This window comes from Ceratina calcarata, unplaced genomic scaffold (genome assembly GCF_001652005.2).
Source record: "Ceratina calcarata isolate Rehan_Ccalc_2016 unplaced genomic scaffold, ASM165200v1 scaffold379.2, whole genome shotgun sequence".
Classification (NCBI taxonomy): Eukaryota; Metazoa; Arthropoda; class Insecta; order Hymenoptera; family Apidae; genus Ceratina; species Ceratina calcarata.
In genome coordinates, this window is record NW_017161115.1 from 207,276 (window position 1) to 216,136 (window position 8,861).

Here is an 8,861-nt window from a genome sequence, read left to right on the forward strand (position 1 = left end):
GGCGGAGAGTGGGGTCTGAAGTGAAGCTTTTGCTGGTCGATGGTGCTGTAACGCCGGTTTTACAGACACCCCGCGATCGTACGCGGAGGAAGGTACACGGAAACAGATGCGTGTTTGTAGACAAAGTAGCGGCAGACGAAAGGGTTCATATCTAAATTCATGAATACAAATTTCATATACGGTTACTCTACCATTTTACATATTCCTGGCATATCCTCTTTTTTACAATTCCTGTAATTTTAACATCAATTTCCAGTTTACACAAATACGGAATAATTTAATATAACGAAATAGATTTGGTAAAATAATCTCATTCAGTAGTACAGTTGGCACAGATTTATTATGCCCTCGTAATGTATTTTTACAGTCTGAATGTGTTGATCGATTTCCAATTTGTAGAATGGTTTGTAAGAATCAAATAGAGTTATTGTAGGGCAACGAAATAGATTTGGTAACACGGTTTCACGGAATGAAACACTTAACGCAAACTTATTACGCGCTTGCTTTATCCGGAAAGCGTTGCTACGTTGATAAGGTCCTGATTCCAATTTGCTCGGAAGCGAGACGGTTCGAGGGACACCGATCGAACGACCGATATCGGATTTGGATAATTCCATTCCTTTGATAATTGAATCTATTCGAGCATATCCAGTCTCGCGTTCGGATACTGTTCGAAAGGGTCTGTTCGTTGTGTGATACGGAGGAAAGTATTTTCCAAGGAAAGATCGCACGGATTAAATTGCAAGCCCCTCTTCTCGGTAATTTGCATTTTTGCCTCGATTACGTGCGCCCGCTTAAACGATCTCGCTACACCCACGGCTTGTACGCTTTTAATTGTATGCAGATACTTCGGAGTTTCAGCACAGCCCCGTTCATAAGTCTTAAAACATATTGTACAATGTATAACGTGAATAAGATATTCTCACGAATGATTAACAAATAAATGTTGGCGACATTTCAACGAGTAATTAAAAAGGCATTTATTATTCAATGCTCGAGCGCTTGGGTAGCTTTTTTAACCAGTTGGAAATGTAGTTTGCTTCTCGGAAACGAGGCTAGAGATGAATTTGGTAGCTGTCCTGCTCGTGGGCATAATCGCTATTGAAAAACAGTTCGCAATTATCGTTCGGTCTTCCCTGGTCGTATATGTAAATCGGTGGTGCGTGTCGAGGTAACGTTTGAAGTTCTTGGCCCGACAGTGATCGATGCCGATTCTCGAGGACGTGTATGCGAGCATTAACGTGTTCCAAGTCATCGAGCAACCCGGTTAATGAGATCCTACGGGGAAACGAGTACGTGTTATCGTGTACCACGCATTAACGATCATCCGTCTCTCAGGGGTTTCGTTTCTCGGATAGCCGTTCACTTAAAATTCTGACTGTCCGCATAAATTACTCTGTATTTAGTAAGAGCCAGCAGAATTCGCAGATTTAGGAAAATTGATCACGGCCTTCGAACGAGTAATTCGCGTTACTCCTACGACGGGAGCAATTTCGAATGGAGTTTATGACACGGTCGTGGACCAGTGAAGTTTCAAGTTCGCCGTCGACTACGTCGAAGTTGCAGGGTTAAGGATCCAAGATCCAGTCGGCACGGTTGCTGAGTTATCTGAAATTTAGCTTGGATTACCATCGGTGATTCCTTGCCGTCTCGAGCGCGAGCCTCGTTAGCGAAACTTGGTTCGAAAATTGTGCAGAATTCTAGCCATTTGTCCCGATTACAAGCTTCTCGTTCCGTTTCGTATCGATTCTTAATACCGTGATCAATCGACCTCGACACCAATTTTACGTGCATAACAAACCCCACTGTTCCTTTAAACCGATGTGAATCGAATCAGAAATGTTACACAGGCTGTTAGCTACGAAGACTTTTGGGTACTCCGAATGTAAATTAATCTGGACGTTATGTTCCCATTTGAATATTCTGTGTCCCCACGCTGGTACATCATCAAGTCATTTATGATTATTTAAAGAGTGCTCGGATATCAGATGTCAGATCTTAGCCACATTTTTTGATACATGATAATAAAATTATAATACAAATCACACGAAATTTCAATTCAATGCTCCAAATGTAAATGTAACAGAATTTTCTCCCTGTTTGCTGATTGTAAATTTTCTTACCAGACACCGTACTGCATTGATTAAAAATATTTTGCTGGTAGAAGCATTGGGACCGTAGCTGGGTTCGTTCCCCGTTTAAACGATCGGCGGTATTGTTCGAGTCCCTTCGTTAACGAGGATCCAGGAGATTCGCGCCAGCCTGCTTAGCGCCGATCGTAATCGTTCACGCTCGGGATATCGAGCCATAAATTCAATTAACCCGACCGGTACACTCGAATTGTCCCCTTGTCTGCGAACCTATCGAGCCAACCGAAACTTCATTACTTCTACACCGATGCCTCAGTATCCTTAGGCCTTGAGAGATGATCTTTCTTCCTGAGAAATTGTCTCTGGATCCTGAATTCACGGAAATTTGATTCGGCCTTTCGCAGTTTTATCTCTAATTAATAAAAATAACATGATTCTACGAACGAATTCAACTCTTATTTTTAAACTTTCTTTCACGTATGAGATTTCACGTCCTTAGGAAAAGTGTTATTATTCTTGAAACACAAGAGAAAATTCTGGATTTCATTCTTGGAGCTGACCTCATAAGCGTTTTATATAAAAATCTGTATTTTATTTATTTGAAAATTCGTTTGGTATAACAAACTTTGGCTTGTATTTAACAAACACTGGGTTGACAAAATGCCGTTTCGACCGAGGACTATGACACTTGGAAGGAACGTTTTAGCAGGGTACAAAGAACGAAGGGGGAACGTTTGGCCGGCTGCCAGAGCGAGAAACTTATGATACGATCTGTAATAAAATTATCTGCGCCCTCGGACTGTCCATATTCCCAGATTTATATGCTTTTTACGGAGATCCGCGAAGTATTTGTTATTGGCTGCGATTCTCCCTCAAGATATATGCTCACCGTACCCAGTTAGTCCTGCATTTTGAATACCCGAATCGCCTTCCTACCGAAAAGGGATTGCCGCGACTCTTGAAGATAGAATACCTACGACTTTCGAGAGGTAGCTATTTTGCTATCTCTCAGCCACGACTGAACCCTTTCCACTGAACACGTACACCTTCGTTCATAAATCTTAGGATATATTGTTAAAAAGTATTGCAAGATAAATCAATGGGACTTATCATAGAAAATAAAAGAATGTTTACTGATTCCATTAAGAAGTCTCATAAAAGTGATTTATCACAACGCGATTTATTCTCTGATTTATTAGACTTCATTTATAAGAAGATCGAATGTGATGCATAAAAATTTGCAAGCTTGCAAGCACAGACTTTATTAGATGAAAGAAATTGCAATACAAGATGCGTTTCTTTGACTGATCCTCTTTTAGATAAAAATTCGTTTATTTATGAGAGGTTCAGAAGGTAAGACTTCTGGCCGAGGGTGTACTCGTCTATTACCTGGTAGAAGACCAGCGGTAGAACAATGGAGTGTCTCCCCTACGTAATTACCGTGCGGCTTGCCCGTTCGAGGGTTCCTCTCGTTTTCCGTTCACTTAGCCGTCGAGACACCGTGATTATCGGTGTACATGTATGTATATAGTATATACATCCATCCACGCTGCGCATTCGACGTACGTGCAGGCTGCCAGGCCGGTTTCATGTGGATTTCGTCGCGCACGTGTGCGTCACGCAGCTATCCTCTCCACCGTAATTACCGGGAGGCAACAGATGCATGTACTCTCGTTCCTGTTGCACGCTTCGAATTCGCGGCGAAAGCATTCGCAGGGACGTTCACGCACGTGTCACCGGCTTCTCTTGCCTTTTTCTCGCCCCCTTCCTTCTCCTCTGGCTTCTTCCTTTTTCGTTCACGCAAACTGTCGCACGCGATTTTTTGTTTCTTTGCCGTTTTTTTCTTTTTTAAACAGGCGACTGAGATTGAAACCATTTCGATGCGATTTATAAGGTTTCGCTATCTTGAATATCCTTCTCGTTATCCACAAAATAAAGGACTGAATCCTTATTTTAAAAGAAGATTGAATACAGAGATTAGAACTGTGAAGTAAAGAACGTCACCATAATTATTCGCGGTTTTATACACTTTTATCGGCCATTTATGTCCACCGTTCCTGGGACTGGATTTCCAGTCCCGTAATTTACGGATATCCTCCAGGGGATCTTCGGATCCGAAATCGATCGACATACATGCATGCATCGACTGCGGAATTGGAATATTACGGGGTCCCGCGAGTACGCATGCACAATACCGGCGTTGCATTATGCAGGTACCGTGCATTAAAGCATGACGAGCGTGCCGCACGCGTTTCTGGCCTGTTTATTCAGCTAGGAGAAACAGCGGTGGATAAAGAAAGATGATTAACCGAAGAACCGTTGAACCGATGAAGAAAGCCAAACAGAACGCATAGATGGGACGGAAATGAGGAGTTTGGTGAACGACTAGACGGAGGGAAAACAGTGAGGTGGCAACTATAACGTTTTATCGAAGTGGAGGCAGAGTAAATATGTAGAAGAGCGAAAAGGGTTGAAAAGGCGAGGCAAAAAGAAAACAGGCGACCCCAGAGGAAAGCGTAGCCGAAGATTGGAAAAGAGAGTGGGCAATGGAAAAAAAAAAGAAGGAAAAACCGTGAAACGGCAGGAATACACGCGACCGAATGACGAATCGCTCGACGGATAGAACTTTCGAGCTCTTTGTCTCCCGCTGGCTTGGATGCGACTCTGAAAGCCTCGGCGGATGGCCGCGAAGGAAGAGGACCGAGAGGTGGAACGGTTGGAAACGTGACAGGGATGAAATGATAAAAAGCAGCGGGGTAGGTGGGCGGAGGACTGCCTTAGCGGAATCGTGGCTTGATTTGGAATTGTATCCAGCTAGATCCGACGAGGTGACTGAATCGACTCAGCGATGAGGGGAAAATTCGTTTTTGAAAATGATCGATCGTTGATATTGTTCTTCGTTTAAAATACAGACGTCTTTATTCTCGTTGGAGTAATTTGGTTCCATTGAAGTAGAACGTTATTTTAATCAATCGTTCGATTTGCGAACTTGCAAAAAGATTAAAACATGAAACGATTTTTAGTCATTTGAATCGTACGTCGACCAGTCTTTGTAGTAACTCATAATTAAATAGAATTTGCAGCAAGTATTCATTTAAATTAATCGTATTTAGACATCAAGGAAACGACGTGTCGACAATTAAAAAAACAGAATGAATATCTTTCTGTTCCAAGTAAGCGTTACTAATGAATCATTTACTTGGGTGTCGTACAAAAGGTAACGCGGAAAGAAACAAGCTTGTGTAACTGGCGTGCAATTCATTTAAACGAGAAAGAAATCATTTAAATTTAAACGAGCTTCTTCCGAGAAGCATCGTTTTATGCAGGAGCATTAACGATCGAACAAGGACAGGAAATCTGGATTAGTAGAGTTTCGCAACGAAGGACCCCTTTCACGAGTCGGTCTAGCGAATTTCTTCTAGCAAACAAACTACTTAATAGCTATTGTTACGGTCTTACCATGAAGTTCCTCGAATGGGGTTTCGGCAATCTTAGCCAGCGCGACGGAAGTTCCGCGAATATAGTCTCCTCGCGAAATTCGCCTTACGGAGTAATTTTGTTTGGTCGCCTGAAAGCCCCCGGAGAGATGGCTGTTCGGAACGCGGAATACGAAACGAGAAAGAAACCAGATGTCTTAAAAGAACAGTGAACATTCGCCTCTTGTCCTTGTTTACCGAGATAGTTAAGCCGAGTAGAGCTGAGTCAGAAAGAAATTAGTCTGATTGCGACGAATCTCTCTGCTCCTCTTTGAGGAACGTCGTAGTACATATTTCGTAGTGACAAAGTCACGGATAAGCGTAAAACGAGGCAATGAACGCTGCTTGTTTTCGCCGATGACTTTGGTTCACGGTCGGCCGTTGCACCTTCGTGGTTCGAGCACAACAAAGAGAACGAACTGCAGGGACGGGTTTCGCTTCTTTCCTGAGATAGATTCACTCGATATGAACGGGCAAACTATTTTTGCCACAACTATTATTAAGCAGTCAAAACGAGGATTATTTCAAATACCGATCGATCCGAATTAAATAATAATACAATTGCAGAATTCTGTAATCGGATCGTGAAGATCTGAATAGAGCAATTATAGAGGAATTCTGAGTATACGATTTATAGTTTGAAACGAAGAAATCATGGCGTAGAAAAATCTAGGGTCTACAACCGTAAGAGTCGACTTCAACATCCGGTTTGTCTCGGACCAAAGTCAATGCACCTGGCCCTGCTCATCGAACCGATCCTTAAAGTGCATCTCCCTCTTACACAAGCGAAACGACTTCGGCCATTTCACTCCCAGTTCTTCCTCTTCTCTTTTTCTTCTTCTTCCATCCGCGCTCCTCTCTTTCTACCTGAGCTTTACGGTGGACAAAAAGAATTCCTCAGCCGTCGTCGGGGGATCGTAACCATAACGGGCCCGTGCGCGAGCTTAACGTACTATCTCCCGCGACAAAGTCGTGTAACACTCGAAAGCGTTCTCCTCGGGTTCGTACGAGTGATTTTAACAGCGAAAGGTACTTCAACCGGTTAAACTGACATTTACTACTCGTTGTGTTACACGCGGCCTTGGCATCGAGTTTCCTTCGACTCGCTCTGTGTGTCGAGGTTATCACGATGCTCAATTTCACCGTGGCTCCGTTTCCACTAGCGATGAGTATTGTTACTTGGAAACATGAGTTTTCCACCCTCTTAAGGCGCGTGGATTTGGCGTAGCGTTTCGACAATTTTTTAAAGCAGATCGCAGGGAAAAGGTAGAGATAGCGATCTTCGTAATGGACGGCGAGGAACGTGCGCCTAAAAGCCGGATAAAGGGAGGACGAGGACGAGCCAGAGTCAGGTTTTTAGTTCAGGTGACCCTAAGAAGCTTGTAGCTCGTTGCGGAGTTCACGGCCGTCCCCTTTCAGGGACCTCAGGATCGATGCTGCAATGAGATTCAGAAAACGGTGGGGGGGAAACCGTGGCTTGTACGGTCTACGATATAGACCATCTGTTTTTCATTCCGTGTAAAGTCGAAAATATGATCGTTAGGAAATTAGACGGGATTCACAAATCAACTGAAATAACAGTATAATGTACATGTATGTATATTTTATTAAAATTGACTGAACCCATACCGATGGGATAATACAAATCCGTCGGAAGTAGTATACATATGCAGTATAACTTTTTTGTTGTTGTTTGAATGTAAAAAAAAAAAAATAATTCTGCATCGGCCGGGAATCGAACCCGGGCCGCCCGCGTGGCAGGCGAGCATTCTACCACTGAACCACCGATGCTCCGGTGAAAGGGTTAACGTATCTAGAGCAGAGGAGCAGATGATTTTACCTACTTTCGGAAAACAGAATCTCACGAATGAACGTGGGACTAAAAGTTAAATTGCATCGGCCGGGAATCGAACCCGGGCCGCCCGCGTGGCAGGCGAGCATTCTACCACTGAACCACCGATGCTCCGGTGAAAGGGTTAACGTATCTAGAGCAGAGGAGCAGATGATTTTACCTACTTTCGGAAAACAGAATCTCACGAATGAACGTGGGACTAAAAGTTAAATTGCATCGGCCGGGAATCGAACCCGGGCCGCCCGCGTGGCAGGCGAGCATTCTACCACTGAACCACCGATGCTCCGGTGAAAGGGTTAACGTATCTAGAGCAGAGGAGCAGATGATTTTACCTACTTTCGGAAAACAGAATCTCACGAATGAACGTGGGACTAAAAGTTAAATTGCATCGGCCGGGAATCGAACCCGGGCCGCCCGCGTGGCAGGCGAGCATTCTACCACTGAACCACCGATGCTCCGGTGAAAGGGTTAACGTATCTAGAGCAGAGGAGCAGATGATTTTACCTACTTTCGGAAAACAGAATCTCACGAATGAACGTGGGACTAAAAGTTAAATTGCATCGGCCGGGAATCGAACCCGGGCCGCCCGCGTGGCAGGCGAGCATTCTACCACTGAACCACCGATGCTGTTGAAACGGCAATTTCTTATATCAAAACATTCATAATCTTAATTGGAACTCAGTACACAAACTGACTATGTTGGGAACGAAAACTGTTTCGGTCGACGTTAACGTCTTGACAGCCAAGATCGTTCTGACCTGAGTACTAGCAAACCGGCGCCTTGTGTCGGTGAAAAGGTTTATTCCAAATAGGGTATTTTCCGATAGTTACGAACTACCGAAAACATCTGGCAGCCATATAACCAACCCTTGCAGAAACAGAGTCATAAAACCCTGACTGGTACCCTAAGTGGTCATAAAAGAAAATAGGTATAAAGACCTAAAAAAGTAAAAATTGTGACCTTAAGTCAATCCTTACTTATAGAATATAATGGATGTCTTAAACTAAAAACTTTCTACCCTAAATGTCCAGGTATGCGCTCTTGCGCTGCAACAGAACCTTTTCATAGGGTTTCCGAGGATGATCCTATATGACAGATTCGTAAAATTGCTGTTTCCAACCGAGAGAAGGAGGGTTTGCAATTAAGGATGTATTGGCTATACAGTCAATCCCAAAAGTTTATGCACTTTAGAAACGCATTTTTTAAAAAGAAATCAGACGTCGGAAGAACAATGGTAATAATAAACAACAAAAAATTTTTCAATTTTTCCGAGATTTTTCCAAGGGGTACCCCTTCAGATCTCGCGAAATTTTCGTTTTTTGCCCATAACTTACAAACGGACGGATTGACAAAAAACGAAATTTTTTTCCAAAAGTTCTCTGTTTCGACGCTGGGATGGTCGGATTTTGTGAACATCAATAAAATGCCAAATAATCATATGT

At 43.2% G+C, this 8,861-nt stretch overlaps 1 protein-coding gene and 5 non-coding genes across 6 annotated transcripts in view; 1 reads left to right on the plus strand and 5 right to left on the minus strand.

The window, feature by feature from the left end:
- Dora (zinc finger SWIM domain-containing dorado) overlaps positions 1–8,861 on the plus strand; it is a 59,050-nt gene that overhangs the window by 3,294 nt on the left and 46,895 nt on the right. The window lies entirely within an intron of this gene.
- Positions 7,287–7,357, minus strand: TRNAG-GCC (transfer RNA glycine (anticodon GCC)). The gene has a single exon. It is a non-coding gene; the product is annotated as a tRNA-Gly (tRNA).
- On the minus strand, positions 7,459–7,529 carry TRNAG-GCC (transfer RNA glycine (anticodon GCC)). The gene has a single exon. It is a non-coding gene; the product is annotated as a tRNA-Gly (tRNA).
- On the minus strand, positions 7,631–7,701 carry TRNAG-GCC (transfer RNA glycine (anticodon GCC)). Its single transcript has one exon. It is a non-coding gene; the product is annotated as a tRNA-Gly (tRNA).
- On the minus strand, positions 7,803–7,873 carry TRNAG-GCC (transfer RNA glycine (anticodon GCC)). Its single transcript has one exon. It is a non-coding gene; the product is annotated as a tRNA-Gly (tRNA).
- Positions 7,975–8,045, minus strand: TRNAG-GCC (transfer RNA glycine (anticodon GCC)). Its single transcript has one exon. It is a non-coding gene; the product is annotated as a tRNA-Gly (tRNA).